This window comes from Rhincodon typus, chromosome 12 (genome assembly GCF_021869965.1).
Source record: "Rhincodon typus isolate 14 chromosome 12, sRhiTyp1.1, whole genome shotgun sequence".
Classification (NCBI taxonomy): domain Eukaryota; kingdom Metazoa; phylum Chordata; class Chondrichthyes; order Orectolobiformes; family Rhincodontidae; genus Rhincodon; species Rhincodon typus.
This window is the reverse complement of record NC_063343.1, coordinates 12,961,356-12,977,787: the sequence shown is the minus strand read 5'-3', so window position 1 is coordinate 12,977,787 and position 16,432 is coordinate 12,961,356. Positions and strand designations below refer to the sequence as shown.

Here is a 16,432-nt window from a genome sequence, read left to right as displayed (position 1 = left end):
CTCTGATGCTGCTTGGCCTGCTGTGTTCATCCAGCTCTACACCTTGTTATCTCTCCTCCTAGATTGTCACCTGACTTGTTACTATATCTCGAGTTGCTAGAATTAGGCGGGAAGGAAAGGAGTCTCAAACAAGAAATGATTTGGAAATTCAATTGTTGGATCCAACTTAGGAAAACTTGGCTAAAAATGGATGAAAGAGGATGCAGCTAATGTGTTTAGCCCATCCTTTTTTTAATAGAAGTGCAGCAAATTAGTTTGGCATTGAAAAAGATGCACTATATAACCTACTCAGATTGAATCAGAAACAATACCTGAGGAGTGTTATTATTTGAAAAGCACAGATTGTGCACATTTCCTCAATCTTAATAAAAACAAAGTTGCTGGAAAAGCTCAGCAGGTCTGGCAGCATCTGTGAAGGAAAAAACAGAGTTAATGTTTCGGGTCTGGTGACCCTTCCTTAGAACTGATAGTGGCTGGGAAAACATTAGTTTATATGCAGAAAATAGGGAGGTGGGTGGGGTAGGGAGTAAACGATAGGATAGGGCCCAAAGAGAGAGAGCGAGAGAGACAGTTGGACACACAAAGGAGTTGCTAATGATCAGGCTGGGAGGGTGAATAGTTAATGGGGACTATTAGTGACTAACAACAGGGGGTGTGTAATGGCAGGCTATGTGGTTACTAGGCCTGGTGTATCGGCAGGCTTAATGACAAAGTCAAGATTAGATCTGAGTGCACGGAGTGCAGTCAGTTTGGAGGGAGATAAATTTGATTCTTCTTGTCAACATTAGAAAATGGATTTTCATTGAGGAATGGACAGTGGTCCAGCAGGTTCCATCTGAGACATCCAAGAGACATGACCAATTCTCGCTGGTCTGCATACACGGAAGGACAAAGAAGGACACAAATTCAACTGGGACAACACATCCATAGTAGCACAAGCCAAACAGAGACAGGCCTGGCATTCCATTCGGCACTCCATCAACAAACTCACTGAACCAGACCTGATATACAAACCACTGAAAAACAAAACCAGAAATGATGCCAACCATCCCAACAAACAGAGGTGCATAAATAACAAGTGGGACAGAACGCCGACGTTTCACCAGAGGCGCACACTGACAATGTTACCTAGCAGGGTGACGAAACGTCTGCAATCAAACATGCTGGCTTGGCAAGTAAGTCTACAACCTGAGCTATAAATCTTCTCAAATACTTTAAAGAAATTCTTCCTTGTCTCAGCCTTAAATTGACACCCCCTTATTCTGAAACCATGCCCTTCTTGTCCTAAACTCCCCCATGAGGGGGAAATATCCCCTCCTATTGCATTTACCCTGTCAAGCCCCTTAGGAATCCTGTGTTTTAAATGAGATCTCCTCTTATTCATCTAAACTCAATGAGTGGTGTCCTAACATCTTAGCCTTTGTTAGAAGACAATCCCTCTGTACCAGGAATCATCCTAGTGGACCTTCTCTGAACTGCTTCCAATGAAAGGATATCTCTACTTAAATAAGGGGACCAAAAGTGCACACGATACTCCCAGGTATGGTCTCACCACAACCTTGTACAGTTGCAGCAAGACTTCCCTACTCTTGCACTCCATATAGCTTGAAACACATTGTCTTCTGTTTATCACCCACAGTCTCTAGATGATTGGAAATATGGCATTTAACCATCAAAAGCAATGTCAAATCAAGAAGAAACTTAATGTCTTGTGTAGTGAGTATTCCAGACAGGAGAAAAGAATACTCAGTGGAGTGAAACAGAAACATCAGAAGAATTGGAGAATGAATCAGAACTTCTAAAGTTCACCCTCCAACAATCAGGTTGGGAAAATAAGGACTTAAAAGGTTTAGATGGAGTTCCTACAGTGTGGAAGCAGGCCATTCGGCTCAGAGTCCAATCGGACCCTCCAAAGAGCATTCCACCCAGACCCAGCCCATACCCAATCTTTGCATTTCCCACCCTAGATACTATGGGTAATTTAGCATAACCAGCCACCTAACCTGCATATCGTTGGACTGTGGGAGGAAGCTGGAGGACCCAGAGGAAATCCATGGGGAGAATGTGCAGACTCCACACAGACAGTTGCCCAAGGTTGGAATTGAACCTGGGTCCCTGGTGCTGTGAGGCAGCAGTGTTAACCACTGAGCCACCGTGCCAGCCCCTGTTTTATCTAGAAAACTATCAAGATGAATGATGAAGGCTGTTACAGAATTCTAAATCAATTTTGAGGGAATAGGTTAGAAAACTAGAGTTGATTGTTTGTGCTGTTAATTTGGGGGATGTGTTATCTATGGATCAATTGGAGTCTGTTGCAATCTAGAGAGAGTAGCTGAGGTGAGGGAAGAGATTTAAGTTGTAGATGGGCAATGACACTATTGATCCAAATCATAGCCGTTGGAGCTCGCCTATTATGATTGTGCCAAAACCAGATGGGTCAAAAGGATTCTGTATTATCAAAAAGTCAACATAGTAATGAAAGTGAGCTGATGCCCTGTTCCATGATTGGAGGACTGCATCGACATGTGCAATTTGTCGCCAGAAGGAATCTGGCAAGCTCTGTAGACTGGTAGTGCCAAAAAAAAATTGCCTTTTGTAGTACTGGATGGATTTTAGCAATATAATGCCATGCTCTTTGGAATGAAAACTGCACCAGCAACATTCCAGGTAACTAATTAAGTCATTTGAAGGTCTGTGTAACTGTTAATATTGACAATGTGGCTGTTTATAGCCGAACCTGGGTAGAACATTTTACACCACTTGTCTGACTTTATGGGGTAGTGGGTGGAATGCTGAGAGAATGTTTTCCCTTCTGGAGGAATCTAGAGTAAGTTTGTTTTATTTGTTCAGAAGATGTGAACATCACTGGCTAAGCTAGTGTCATCACCCAATCCTAAATGTCCACATTGTTGTGCTTCCAAAGTTGCTTGTAGTCTGGACCATCTAAGGATTGTAGTTTGCTTCCCACAGGGAAAATCAGGATGTTTTAGTGAACCAGAGATTTTTTTTTTTTTTTTTTTTTTTTGGACAATCAGGAATGTTTTCATGATCATCATTCGACTCTTAATTTCAAATTTTTATTGAATTCAAATTCCACGATCTGCCATGGTATGATTTTAAACCTGGGTCTCTGGATTAATAGTCTAGTGTTAGTACCATTAGGCCGTCACGTTAGTATACATTTTAAACAAAGTTTCTGATTTAAGACTGAGAAAAGGAAGAATTTATTTTAAGGATCGTTTTCTTTGGAATGCTTTGCCTCGGAGCAGTGGAGGCTGGATAATTGAATGTGTTCATGGCTGAGTGAAAAATTACTTTATCAACAAATGAGTTCAGCGTTATGTGTGGCAGACATCGATTATGGAGTTCGGGCTGCAATCATAATGAATCTGATGATACTGGATGGCGTGGCAAGCTTGAAGGGCCAAATAGCTGCCTCCTGCTCTTTACATGATGTGTTCTTAGGATATCCCAAAGTCTTTTACAGTCATTGAAACACTTATGTTTTAAAAGGCATATTACTGTTGTAATGTAGGAATTGTGGCAGCCAATTTGAGCATGGCAAGCTTCCAAAACAACACACAGCAACAAGAAATCTCTCATGATGAAAAGGGAGTGGCCTTGGATTGAGTAGAAAGCAGAAATGGTTCAGCTAGCAGTAGAATCATTACCACCACCAGCATTTTGAAATGTGCGTGCAGTGATTGTGATCTGAAATTGTTGAACTCTTTGTGTTGAGTTTAGATCGATGTCTACCATTGAATCGAAAGTTGAAGTTCTGTTCCTTGACTTTGCGCTGAACTTTGTGGGAACAGTGTAGGATTATGAAGATAATGCTCTAAGATTGGGCAGCGAATTAAAATGGCAAGTGACTGGAGATTTTTGGAGGTAACTTTCTGAATGGTGATGGAGCCTTAGGAGGTAAGGAGAAAAAACATTGTATGGGGTCTTTCACACCCTTGGGATATTTCTAAAGTGCGCCATAACATCGAGAATTGGGTATAATTGAATGCACTGTCTTTTCCTCTGGCTTTATTGTCATTTATAATTGGTATGTCAAGATTGGCAGTTTCATCTGGGCATAGGGTGAAAAGTGTACAGCTGAAATATTCCCTCAGGTAGGATAAGATTTCCCAAATTTTTTCTCATTGTGTTGTGACCTTCAGTGAAAACCATAAGAATAGGAGGTTGAAGGTGTGTGTGGGGCTGGGTGGGTGTTGTGGAAGTGGCGCTATGGGTTGGAAAAAGGTGTAAGGAAATTTCACTTGGGAAGATGCTGTGAGTTTGGGATTTATGATGCAGTTATAATAACAACAATGTTTGAATCCCTGCCACTGGTTCATCAAACACTAGTGACTATTTCAAATTTATTCATACGCAGAAGCTAATTCGAAGGAATAGAATCTTGCCATTTTTGATGGAATGCCTCTCAGCATTTGCGAGGCTGAGGTGTTTGGTTCTTGAGCTTAAACATATCTAATATTGACTAATCTGGTGCACGTGATTTACACATTTCTGATCTGCCTACCACCCTGTTTCTAACCTTTGCTTTGCTATTCCTTAGTATACCAAGTCTGTTTCAGATAGAAGTTTGCTTTCACAAAGTCTTGGAAATGGAATGGCGGAAATATTGCTTTGAGGATGCTTGATGTGTGCCAGGATTGGAGAAGAGAAGGGAATAAAGTAGTGTGGGAGCAGGTTGGGAAGACGTCACTCGGTGGGATCAAGCTTTGTGACGTAAACCACTTGGCCCGTTTCTGTGCTGTAGATTCAGTGCAACTAGAATCATGCAATCTTTTCTCCAACATTTTCAAGCTATCTTTGACTCACCGTTGTGGTTTACTGATATGTCTTAGTTGCTGTTGTTTTCCTGTTACTGGAGGAATCTATATCAGAATCCCCAAATGTGTCGATGAGACCACTGAGACTTGCTGCCTCACTGAGATGCTACTTCCTAGCTGCTCCTGACTCAGAAATCCTTGGCACTTTAGGGAAGGGGCAGCAGTACCAAGCTATCCAGAAGAGAATCTGGAGTTAAACACTGAAACCACCATTCAGTACAAACCATGATTTTTCTTCTTTACTATGTTTATCAGCGCTGTCTTGCCTAGTGCTATACTGAAACTTGCTATCTCAATGCCTGTGCATTGGTGCTTCCCTTTGAAGCTCAGTGTATGGTGGTGATTGCAGAAATGATTACTTGACTGTTCTTCACTGGTTAAGTCTATTTATCATGTAAAACTCTGTCGTTGATGGCACACTTGGTTGACTAGATCTGGGTCATCAATAACCTAATGAAAAACTTCATTCTTTTTACATGAATTGCAAGAAGTTCTTGTGCAGAAACCCTTGCACATTTGGAATCATATACAGGTACTAGATGTGCGCAATAACTCCAGTGACTCTTCAGGAGAACTTGAAAAGAGTAGACAGACAGGGTTGAGATCTATGCATGTATTAATTTTATGGGGATTGTATTCAGCCATTCTTTTTGCCCCTATTGTAAAAGTTACGTATCCTGATAGTTTTCAACATCTTGTCACAAATTGATATACAAAGTGTGAACAGTCCACTGTCATCTCCACCCCCTTGAGGATTTGAAGTCTTCTATAATCTATGAATTCTTTGAATTTTCTTGTATTATTCCTAGACAATATAGAAACCCTTTGTTGTTCTGTTCTAATTTGATCTTACTTTGAAGTATTATTTGAAGGCATTATCTAGCTCTCATCAAACTACACAGACCAGAAAGTCCAAGGTTTTCTGTGTTTAATTAGCTAGCTTTAGCTGGCTTGAATGCAGGATGTGCTAACTCCGGGTTCATGCTCCTGATTACTCCCCTTGGTGGAAAGTGAAGTCTTCAGTTTGCTGATGTTCACTGTATGTACTCCAATTTAAAGTGTGGACTAATGGGTTAAATGACTTGTAGAAAGAGACCCAAAAAGGAAGCAGGTGCTTTAGGGTGATGTGGGACATCGAGCAGGTTTTTCTGGTGGTAAAACTCTTCCCATGATATTGCAATGTGCTGGCATGTTACTGTGCAAATCAACGTATTCAGGAATCGAATGTTTCTTCAATACGTAATTCAGTCAGGTGCTTGGAAGAGGAAGCGAAGGCTGTTTAGCCTCTGCCACTGTTTCATTTTCAATCAGAGCATGGCTGTTTTGTGGCCAAACTCCATTTGCTGACTGCGATCCTATATTCTTTGATTTTTTTTTTTAATCAAAGGTATTAACCTTAGTTTTCATGTGAACAATTGATCGAGCATTGTGGTATATGGAAGAGAGTTCCAACTTTTCTATGTTTTCATTACACTTCTGCAATGTTTAACTTTCTATGTAGTTTGAACACTGGTTAAATCCTGCTGCAGTTGGAGCATTGTATGTTGTTGTATTGAATAGTACTTTGAACAGTCAAGCAGTTGGCATGTTCTGATATGTCCCTTCAGAGAATGTGGTTTCTTCTTGCCAGTGGTCGTCTTGCATTCCATTCGTGATAGTAACCTATTTAGTATTTACTTTTATGGTAAAATATAGAAGGCATGGTTAGTAAGTTTGTGAGCAACACCAAAATTTGTGGCATTGTAGACAGTAAAGAAGGTTTTCTAAGATTACAAAGGGACCTTGATTAAACAGTCAATGGGCTGAGAAATGGCAGATGGAGTTCAGTTTGGATAAATGCGAGGTATTACATTTCGGTACAACAAACAAGAGTCAGGCTAATACAATTAATGGTAGGGCCTACAACATAGGGACCCAGGGGTTCAGGTACATAATTGTTTGAAGATTGCGTCACATATAGACAGGGTGGTTAAAAAGGTGTTTGGCACGCTTGCCTTCATTGCTCAGTCCTTTGAATATAGGAGTTGGGAAGTCATGTTGAGGTTGTAGAGGACATTGGGGCCTTTTCTGGAGTATTTTGTCCACTTCTGGTTGTCCTGTTATATGAAGGTTATTGTTAAGATGGAGAGGGTTCAGAGGAGATTTAGCAGGACATATAGAAGGTTTGAGTTATAAAGAAAGGCTAGATAGGCTGGGACTTTGGTTGGGAAGTGATCTTATAGAAGTTTATAAAATCATGAATGGTATGGATAGGGTTAATGGTAGGTGTCTTTTCCCTAGGATAGGAGATTTCAAGACTAGAGGGCACATTTTTAAGGTGAGAGGAGAGATATATAAAAAACACGAGGGGAAAATTTTGTGTGCAAGGTGGTTCACATTTTTGTAAATGATTTGGATGTAGGAGTGGAAGGGTGGATTACTAAGTTTGCGGACGATACAAAGGTGGGTTGACTTGTGGATAGTGCGGAGGGCTGTTCTAGGTTACAAAGGGACATTGATAGGATGCAGAGTTGGGCTGAGAAGTGGCAGATGGAGTTTAACCCTGAAAAATTTGAGGTGATTCATTTTGGAAGGACAAATTTGAAAGCAGAATACAGGGTTAACGGAAAGATTCTTGGCAGTGTGGAGGAGCAGAGGGATCTCGGGGTTCACGTTCACAGTTCCCTGAAAGCTGCCACCCAGGTGGATAGGGTTGTTAAGAAGGCATATGGTGTGTTAGCTTTCCTTAATAGTGGGATTGAGTTCAAGAGCCATGAAGTTATGCTCCAGCTACACACAAGCCTGGTTTGGCCACATCTGGAGTATTGTATCCAGTTCTGGTCGCCTCATTACAGGAAAGATGTGGAAGCGTTGGAAAAGGTGCAGAGTAGATTTACCAGGATGTTGCCTGGAATGAAGGGAAGGTCTTACGAGGAAAGGTTGAGAGAGCTAGGGCTTTTCTCTTTAGAACGACGAAGGATGAGAGGTGACTTGATAGAGGTGTACAAAATGATCAGAGGTATAGATAGAGTGGACAGCCAGAGACTTTTTCCTAGGGTGGAGGTAGCTATTACGAGGGGGCATAGTTTTAAAGCGAGTGGAGGTAGATGTAGGGGAGACGTCAGAGGTAGATTCTTTACTCAGTGGTCGGGGTGTGAAATGTAATGCCGGAGAGGGGACTGGAGTCGGCCTCATTAGGGGCATTTAAGCGGCTATTAGATAGGCATATGGATGACCGTATAAAGTAGGGATGGAGGCTAGATAGACCTTAGGATTAGGGTAAAAGTTTGGCACAACATTGTGGGCCGAAGGGCCTATACTGTGCTGTACTGTTCTATGATCTATGACTGCCTCTAATGCTAAGTTGATAAAAGCACAATCTGGTACTTCACTGACTTGTTTGTGAAGGTTCCAGGTTTTCTCTCCAGTTTGTCCTGAGTTAATTGATCTCAACCAGACTGTGGATAGGATCTGGGCAAAAGGACTAAAGCTGGGGTGGGGGCGAAGAGAAAGAAAATTGAATTTAGCTGGCTCCTTTCACGACCACCAGATGTGTCTCAGTTTCCAATCAATGAAGTACTTTTTAAAATGTAGTCACCAGAGCAGTAGTTGCGAACAGACAAGTAGTTTGCACGTTCTGATTTGTCCCTAACGTAGGAAACATGACAATTGTAAATCTCCCACAAACAACAGTGTAAGAATCACTTGATCTGTGATACTGATTGAGAAATAAATATTGGCCATGATGCTTTCCTCCCCTAATTTTTTCAAAATTGCACCATTGGATCTCTTACATCCACTTGAGAGAGCAAATTCGGTTTAGTTTCACGTTTCATCCAACAGATAGCAATTCTGAGTGTAGGACTTCAACACTGAATGGGGATATCAGCTGGAAAATTTCCACAAGGTCCTGTACCATTCTGTGCCAGCTGTCCCTCCACTGACTTCAATCAAAGTACATGGTCATTAGCTGTGCTGATCCTCAACCATATCGCCTGTACCCACAATGCATACTGGATATGAAGATAGATGACTTGGGCAAGGTAACTAGAAAACATCTTTGAGCCCATGAAACTCGACTCCAACAACAACCACAAGAGATGAGCAAATTTTGACACTGGGGTAGGGGGAGAAAGGAAAAGACCTCTATATAGATAACAGTTCTCGAATTTCTATAAATGTTTGTTCCATTCTGATATATAATTAGTGATCCATATTTTCAGTGCTCCACACTGAACCTTATGCTTTATGCTGATGATCTGCATTAAAGTATAGTATGAGAGCAATTTTTTGATAACAGGCTGCCCAACCAGCTCCAGATCGACACTTCTCAGGACGTAATGCTCAAAGAATTCACAAACCTTTTGAGGAACATCTTTCCAAGAACCTGTGTGGGCTGCACAGAAATAAGTTAGCTCATTGGCTGATCCTTCAATTCTGGACAGTGATTGCTTGGATAACTGGTGAGGTAACTTCATTGGCAAATGGGCACATCAATCACTTCTGGGCATGAAGTTTCAAAATAGAAATATGTGCTTTTATACCATGCCTTTCATGACTGTAGGACTACTTGAAGCATTTTACAACTAAAGTTACTGTAAGATAACAATCACAACCCACGTTTTGCAAAGTCTAAGTTCCCACAAGCAGTCCTGTGATCACAAACAGGTAATCAGTTTTTATGTTGACTAAGGAATAAAATATAGACCAAGGCAGTAGTGAGAACTCTGCTATCCTCCTTTGGAAAGAATGCCATGATGTCTTTTATATCAGCCAGAAAGGGCAGATAAGGACCTTTTAAAGATGATTTCTGACAATGTAACATTCCCTTAGTGCTGCAATAGATTGACAATCTGGATTATTTTTGAGTTGTAGTTCTGGAGTGAGATTGAGTTGCAACCTTTGACTCAGAGGCAAGAGTGCCACCAACTAAAGTATAGCTGACAGGAACTTTGGCAGATTCCCAGCGAGGCATAAGGACTGAGCACTGTTATTTCCAAACTCAACTTCTGCCACCAATCAAATTCAAACTGTACAAACCAGTGATTTTAAAAAGAACATTTTCTGCACTGTAAAGGCCAGATTGCCAGGACTACTTTTGCCCAAATTTGTCAACTACAGAAGAATATTGTGTTTTTTTTTAAATGGGTTTGAGTTTTGAAGTTTCAAATGAGTTTTAAAGCCTTTGCCAATCTGTGTATTGGAATTAAAAGATGCAGCTGACAAACTTGCGTGAGCTAATAAAGCAAGCTCAAAGGCTGGCAAATGTTCTTTTTAAATTGGAGAGCATAATTGAGAACAAAACCAAAATTAAGCATGCATACCACTTTTATTGGTTGAAGTCTTATTAAAATGAGCTGATAGGCTCTTCAATATGATATAACATGGGTCAAGTGCTTCCACTGCATTAAGGATGTTTATATATTCCAATATCAATTTTGCATTATTTATTTATTTCAGAGGTAAGTGCTGGAAATGCAATCCTTTGTGCTTTTTTTGAGCCTAGTGTAGGGTCAGTATTATGAATAGGCCTAGTGGGAAGTTTTTTGTCTCGTTCTAAATGAACAAGATGTTCCAGAGACTGGTTAACTTTTGGGTGCTGTTTAAACACCATATACCAAAATGTAAATGTGTAATACTCTTGACTGCAGAATTTTTTGTAAACTAAAGCAAATTCTTAATGATGCAGCTTTATATTGTTTTATTTTAATGAGTTGGTGTGAACAATCTTATTAATGACTTGTAAAGAATGTTGTACTGAATATAATTGTTTATAAAGTTAATTTTGAATTGCAAGAGTATTACCTTTGAATCATTCAATTGTTAGTACCTATTTATAATTTCTACTTTTTAAAGTAAATGTTAACCAGGTTATTGAGCACCTGGTGGAACATTGTAGCAAAATCAGAAATTCACTGGAATCTTCCCTAGGATTTCTGCTTTCTGTCGTGAAAGAATTGCCAAATAAAATTGTCCAGTTGTAGTTTGTGGTTAACACTTAAGTGCATCCATTTTTTTTCTTGGAGTATGTTTGGATATTGTCAGTTTTGCCTTCTCAATTGTGCTTTCTCTTACGAAAGCTGTAATTTTTACTGGGCCACAGTTCCATTTATTTGCTATGGGGGATCCAGTTCTTGAGCCTAGGGGCATAGTCTAGTTGAGCCTGATCTTGGTTCGCTGACTTCCCTACATGACTATCCAACAGGCATCACTGGCAAGGGACTACAATCTTGTCCAAGGTACATTTTCCCTCTTCACAATCAGAAATAAGATTCTAAGCTGTTGTGCAGACTGCAGATGGCGCATATGGTCATGTGCTTTGTTACATGCCACCATTATCAGCTGTAGTCCTCGGGGAATTATATCTTGTGGTCTGTATGGAATCATTTTATTTCCTCCAGATGCTGCCCGGCCTGCTGTGTTCTTCCAACCTTTTGTTTGTCTACCTTGGATTCCAGCATCTACAGTTTTTTTTTGTCTCTAATCAGGGGGAATAGATTGATTAATAGAAACTATTGTGGCTGAATGGAGACAAGGCAGCAGTTTTAAAATGAGAGCCAGATTTATCAGGAGTAGAATTAGCAAGCAGTTCTGCACACAAACATGTAGAAGTTTGAAATACTGTTTCATAAATGGAAATTTCAGCTATATGTTAATTCTTTGAAATTTGTGTCACAGATAGACAACGTGGTTAAGAAGGCATTTGGCATGCATGTCTTCGTTGCTCAGACTTTTGAGTATAGGAGTTGGGATGTCATTGAGGTTGTACAGGATGTTGGTGAGGCCTCTTGGGAGAACTGTGTGCAGTTTTGGCCACCCTGTTATAGGAGGGATATTATTAAACTGGAGAGGGTTCAGGAAAGATTTTCCAGGATGTTGCTGGGAATATAGGGTTTGAGGTATAAGGATAGACTGGAAAATCCGGGACTTTTGTCACTAGCGTGTAGAAGGTTGAGAGGTGACCTTATTGAGGCTGATAAAATCAGAAGGGGTACAGATAAAAACCAAAAGAACTGCGGATGCTGTAAATCAGGAACAAAAACAAAGTTGCTGGAAAAGCTCAGCAGGTCTGGCAGCATCTGTGGAGGAGAAAACAGAGTTAATGCTTTGGGTCTGGTGACCCTTCCTCAGAAGGGATACAGATAAGGTGAATGTCAAGGGTCTTTTCCCTCTGGTGGGGAAGTTCAAAACTAGGGGGCATATTTTTGAGGTGCGAGGAAAGATTTTAAAGGATATGAGGGGCAACTTTTTTTTATAATGGTGGGTTGTGTATGGATTGAACTGCCAGAGCAAGTGTGAATACCCATTTAAAAGACAGATGGATAAGTTCATGAATAGGAATGGCTTGGAGGGATAAGGACCACACTCAGGCAAGTGGAACTAGTTTAGTTTGGCAACATGGTTGGTGTAGACTTGTGGGACCTGAAGGATCTCTTTCCATGATGTATGACACTATCTGAGTTGGTTTTGTTTTTGTTAACCAGAGGTATAAGGCAGATGAGTTCATATGTGGGTAGAGCACCACTCAGTTGTGATCTGAGTGGCAGAACAGATTTGAGGGGATGAATGGCCACCTCATGTTCCTAGATTGCAGCTGCAAGAACAAATGCAGTTCTTGTGATCCTTCGCAACCGTTGCACTGAACCATCACCATTGCTGGCTGTCTCGGTGTTCTACAACTTTGGAGTGTTCTTTTGCAAATGATTTGAAATGAATGCTGTAACTTTGGGTGAAATGCCAGTCATAGGTATAATTTAGTGGATTGATGATGGTGTGAAGGGGTTTGTGAATTTTGAAGCCTCTGTGATTTAAATATGCAGTAGAGTAAAAACCAGCAAATAACATTGGCAGAAATTTGCAGTCAGTTACTGATTTCATTGTCTGTGAATACCTTTCTTTTTATCTTTGCAACACATTTTATGCTTGTCTGTCATGAAAGCAAAGAAACTTCTCAGTGTAAAAATAAATTGATATTCTAAACTTGTGTGTAAGATATTGTACTAGAGTTTTATTTACCAGTAAATAATGAACAGGGTTAACTGGCCCATTCTCTTCAGTAGAAATGTACCAGCCCAGTATGATGGGTTCCGTTCTAGATTTGACAAATGTTAAATGGAAAAAATATGGATGGTTTCTCTTCATTTAACACTTAGTCTTAAAAGGCAAAATATAATTAGATACCTGCCATTCACCTCTGCAAATAATGCTGTTATGTCTAGTCTTCTATCCTCTGATTTTATGAACTCTGCTCCTGTTATCTTAATTAGCATTTGGCGATTGCCCTTTCCTTGCTAATCTGCATTCTCTGTTGATCCCTCAAAACCTCAATTTTTAGTTCCTTTTAGGCTCACTGTTCCCTACCATGGACATCCTCTGGTCTTGTAAACAGGGACCCTCTGAGAATTCTGCCTTTAACTCTGACCTCTCATATTCCTTCTGGCATTAGCAGCTATGCCTGTCAAACTCTCCCTCTCCTCTGTTAACATCTACTTTAAAACTGGCTTTCCTTTTTTTTTGTCACCACTTCAATTAGCTCCACTTTTGGCTTTTTTGCTTGGTTACTCTTCTGTGAAGGTCCATGTGCACCTTGTATATGAACAATATAATATACAAACCAGGATTTCAATCTTTTAGACTTGAAAATTCTGTCTGCTGGCTCGGAGTCCTATTTGAGCTGATTTTGTGCAGTCTCTCATTGTCCTTTTGCACACAGAAGCAATTCAAAGTAAAGCCAAAAGATGATTGGTGCAGGGAATAAAAAGCTAAAACACCATATTGAGGCAGAACATTACTTTTGTATTTAACTGTAGTATCTAAAGAGGGAATGCTTGATCCTGGGGAGGCAGTGGTATAGTCACTAGGCTAGTCATTCAGAATTCCAGGTTAATGTCCTGAATGTGTGGTTTGAATACCACATGGCAGATAGTGAAATCTGGAATTAAAAGCTAGCCAATAGCTAGCTGTCAACTGACAAAAAAATACATGGTTTACTAATGTCATTCAGAGAAGCAATCTGACATCTTTACCTGGTCTGGCTATGTGTGACTCTACAGCAATGTGAATGATTCTTATAAACTACTAGGCAATTAAGGATAGGCAATAAAACTTGTGGCCTGGCCAGTAATGTCCCTATCCTGTGAACAAATTTTAAAAAAAAAACAGAAAATTCTCTAACTTTATTAACTCAGCTCAATTTGAGCAAAACTTAGAAGTAAAAGGTGATTAAAAACTTGCACTAAAATGGAAGAGGGGAGAAAATTCACCATTTCACATCCTTAGGAAGTACCAGAATTCGAAATGCACTTGTGCAGTGGCAGTGTCCTTGTGTCTGAGCCAGAAGGCATGGTTTCAAGTCCCACCTCCAGAAGTGTGTCTTAGCATATCTGAACAAGTTGATTTTAAGAATATCCATAAAGGTCATGACTTTGTGAGTATTCATTTAGTCAGTGGTTTCAGACCATGTCAAAATTAGTTGATAATCAGGTTGGCAATTAATTTGCTGAAATTTCCAGAATTTATCATGTGAATCTTGGACAACACACTGAAAATCACTCCATACTGGCCTAGGCTGTCCTACTTAATCAGCTGATGTTGTGCTGTAAAAGTTTTAGCCAGTAACATGTAGAATTTGTTCATTGCTGTACTTGATGAAATATGTGTGTTCTTAAAAATTGAATAAGATGACAATCTCCCCTAGTCCTCAAAGAAATCTTTAGAATGAAGCTTATTGGACTGTCCATTGTCTCTTGTACATGAATTATTTGAGCTTTGCTATCTGCAGAGTTCCATGTTTGAAACAGCTATTTCTTCTGCATCACAACACTTGATAAGGACAATCGAAGGCATCCAGAAATGAAATAACGCATTGAATGTCCTCGAGTATTTCTATTTGGGAAGTAACAAGGCAGTTAGTTACTAGTCTAGAACATATATTATCTCAACATACGCAGGCACGCACACCTTATACATCAGTAGCTCTCGGACATTGGCCTTCCCTCCAACATTGAGTGAATACTGGTTTCTCACTGCTATGTTGACTCAGCTATTTTTCTTATGTTCGATTTGCCCTTCAAGGCAGACAACCATCAGTGTGGCAAAGCTAGGAACCAGTGATAACCATTTATTTTAAATTTATGGTGAATTGCAGTAAGTAATTGCTATATTTATGATGGAAAGATATGGGAAGGTTTAATTTTCCCTTTACCTATAGGAATAGCTTTTTCGGTGCCGAGAGCAGAGAAATCAGCCATGAAGCAATGTTATTGCTGAGTGTATGCTGAGTTGTCTATTGCTCAATTACATTTTAAAGCAGAATCCTAATCAATTCAAGACTGTAATTGTGAAATTCCAGTTATTATGGGAGAAAGTGTTGAAATTCTTAATGGTTTGATATGATAATGTATTCTGTCATGGTTTATTACTGTGATAGCTGCTGTATCTAAAAACAAAGCTCTCTACTTTTACTGGAGGGTTTCATTAACTGAATTCAGGTTCATTGATTTTTTTTAAGATAACTGAAGTAAAAGATTATGTATCGTAAGATGATAACTGAAGGCTTGCAGACCAGCACTTGCAAATTCAACTAGTTTAATGATATGTACAAAATCTGTTGCACGGGCAACCTATCTGGACAGTGCTCGCTTTTTCTCCATTCCACCTCCCTCTTTTACCCTTTCCACACTTTCTCACCTGCTTCCCATTAATTTTCTATTGACTCCTTCATTCTTGCTCTCCCAGTATTTCCTCCTCCCTCCTCCTTTCTCATACCCCCCTCTCTCTCCACACCTTCCCTACCTCCCTCTTGCTCACTCTCCTTCTTTTCAGTTACATCCCTTGCACATTCCCTTACTACACCTCGCTCTCTGCACCCCTTGACTGCTTACATGTGTGTCTCTCCCTCCTCCCCTCTCCCTCTCAGGCATCCTCTGAATCTACTCCCCCTCCCATATTACTCTATCTGTATTGGCAAAGCAGTTGTGGTGTCAAGTCCTTTTGAGCCTGTTTATAGAGAATTTTCCCGACTGATCATTGACACAAAGGTGAATGTCATGTTCACAGTCTGAATTGTAGCAAGTGTTAACTGGGACCTCTGCTTTAAAACCAAAATCAACTGAGTTCAGAATTCTTAAGAAGTTAATACCTTGGGATCAATGCCTCACAAATAGAATCAACACGCATGAAATGCATGTACATCAATTTAAATATAAATGAAGTGCCACACGTTATCTTCCAGGTAGCTCCATGATGTGCTGACAGTACCAGACTTAAATTGTAATCAATATAGTCTCTTTTTTTTTCTGCATATGAATTCAAATAGAATATGTAGGAATTGGAAGTCTTCATTTGATGTTTGTCATTAAATCTTCTGTCTTTATTCCTGCTCCTCAACCACTTCCATTCACTGATTAACCTCTGGGAGACAGTGTGTTGATCGTGGGTAACTCCTGTCAAGATAGCACGTTTATTTTAAAATGAAGGGATTTAAAAAAAATGGAAAAGTCAGTTCATGCGCTTTTGCCAGTAACTTGCTAGAGGGGGCTTATGTGAGAGCTCATTCTTAGGCAACGTGGTGAAGGGGTCGTGTTCAGATTTGATCTCCTCATCCAATTTCC

General features: G+C 40.1%; 1 protein-coding gene across 3 annotated transcripts in view; it reads left to right on the top strand.

The window, feature by feature from the left end:
• LOC109915133 (F-box/WD repeat-containing protein 11) overlaps positions 1 to 16,432 on the top strand; it is a 169,937-nt gene that overhangs the window by 67,375 nt on the left and 86,130 nt on the right. The window contains exon 1 of one of the 3 annotated variants that reach the window (XM_048604047.1): positions 3,750 to 3,921. The exons of the other annotated variants lie outside the window; for them this stretch is intronic. The gene's annotated coding sequence lies outside the window, so the exon portion shown is untranslated. Of the gene's footprint in view, positions 1 to 3,749; positions 3,922 to 16,432 lie in introns of those variants that run through there. 3 annotated transcript variants of the gene reach the window in all.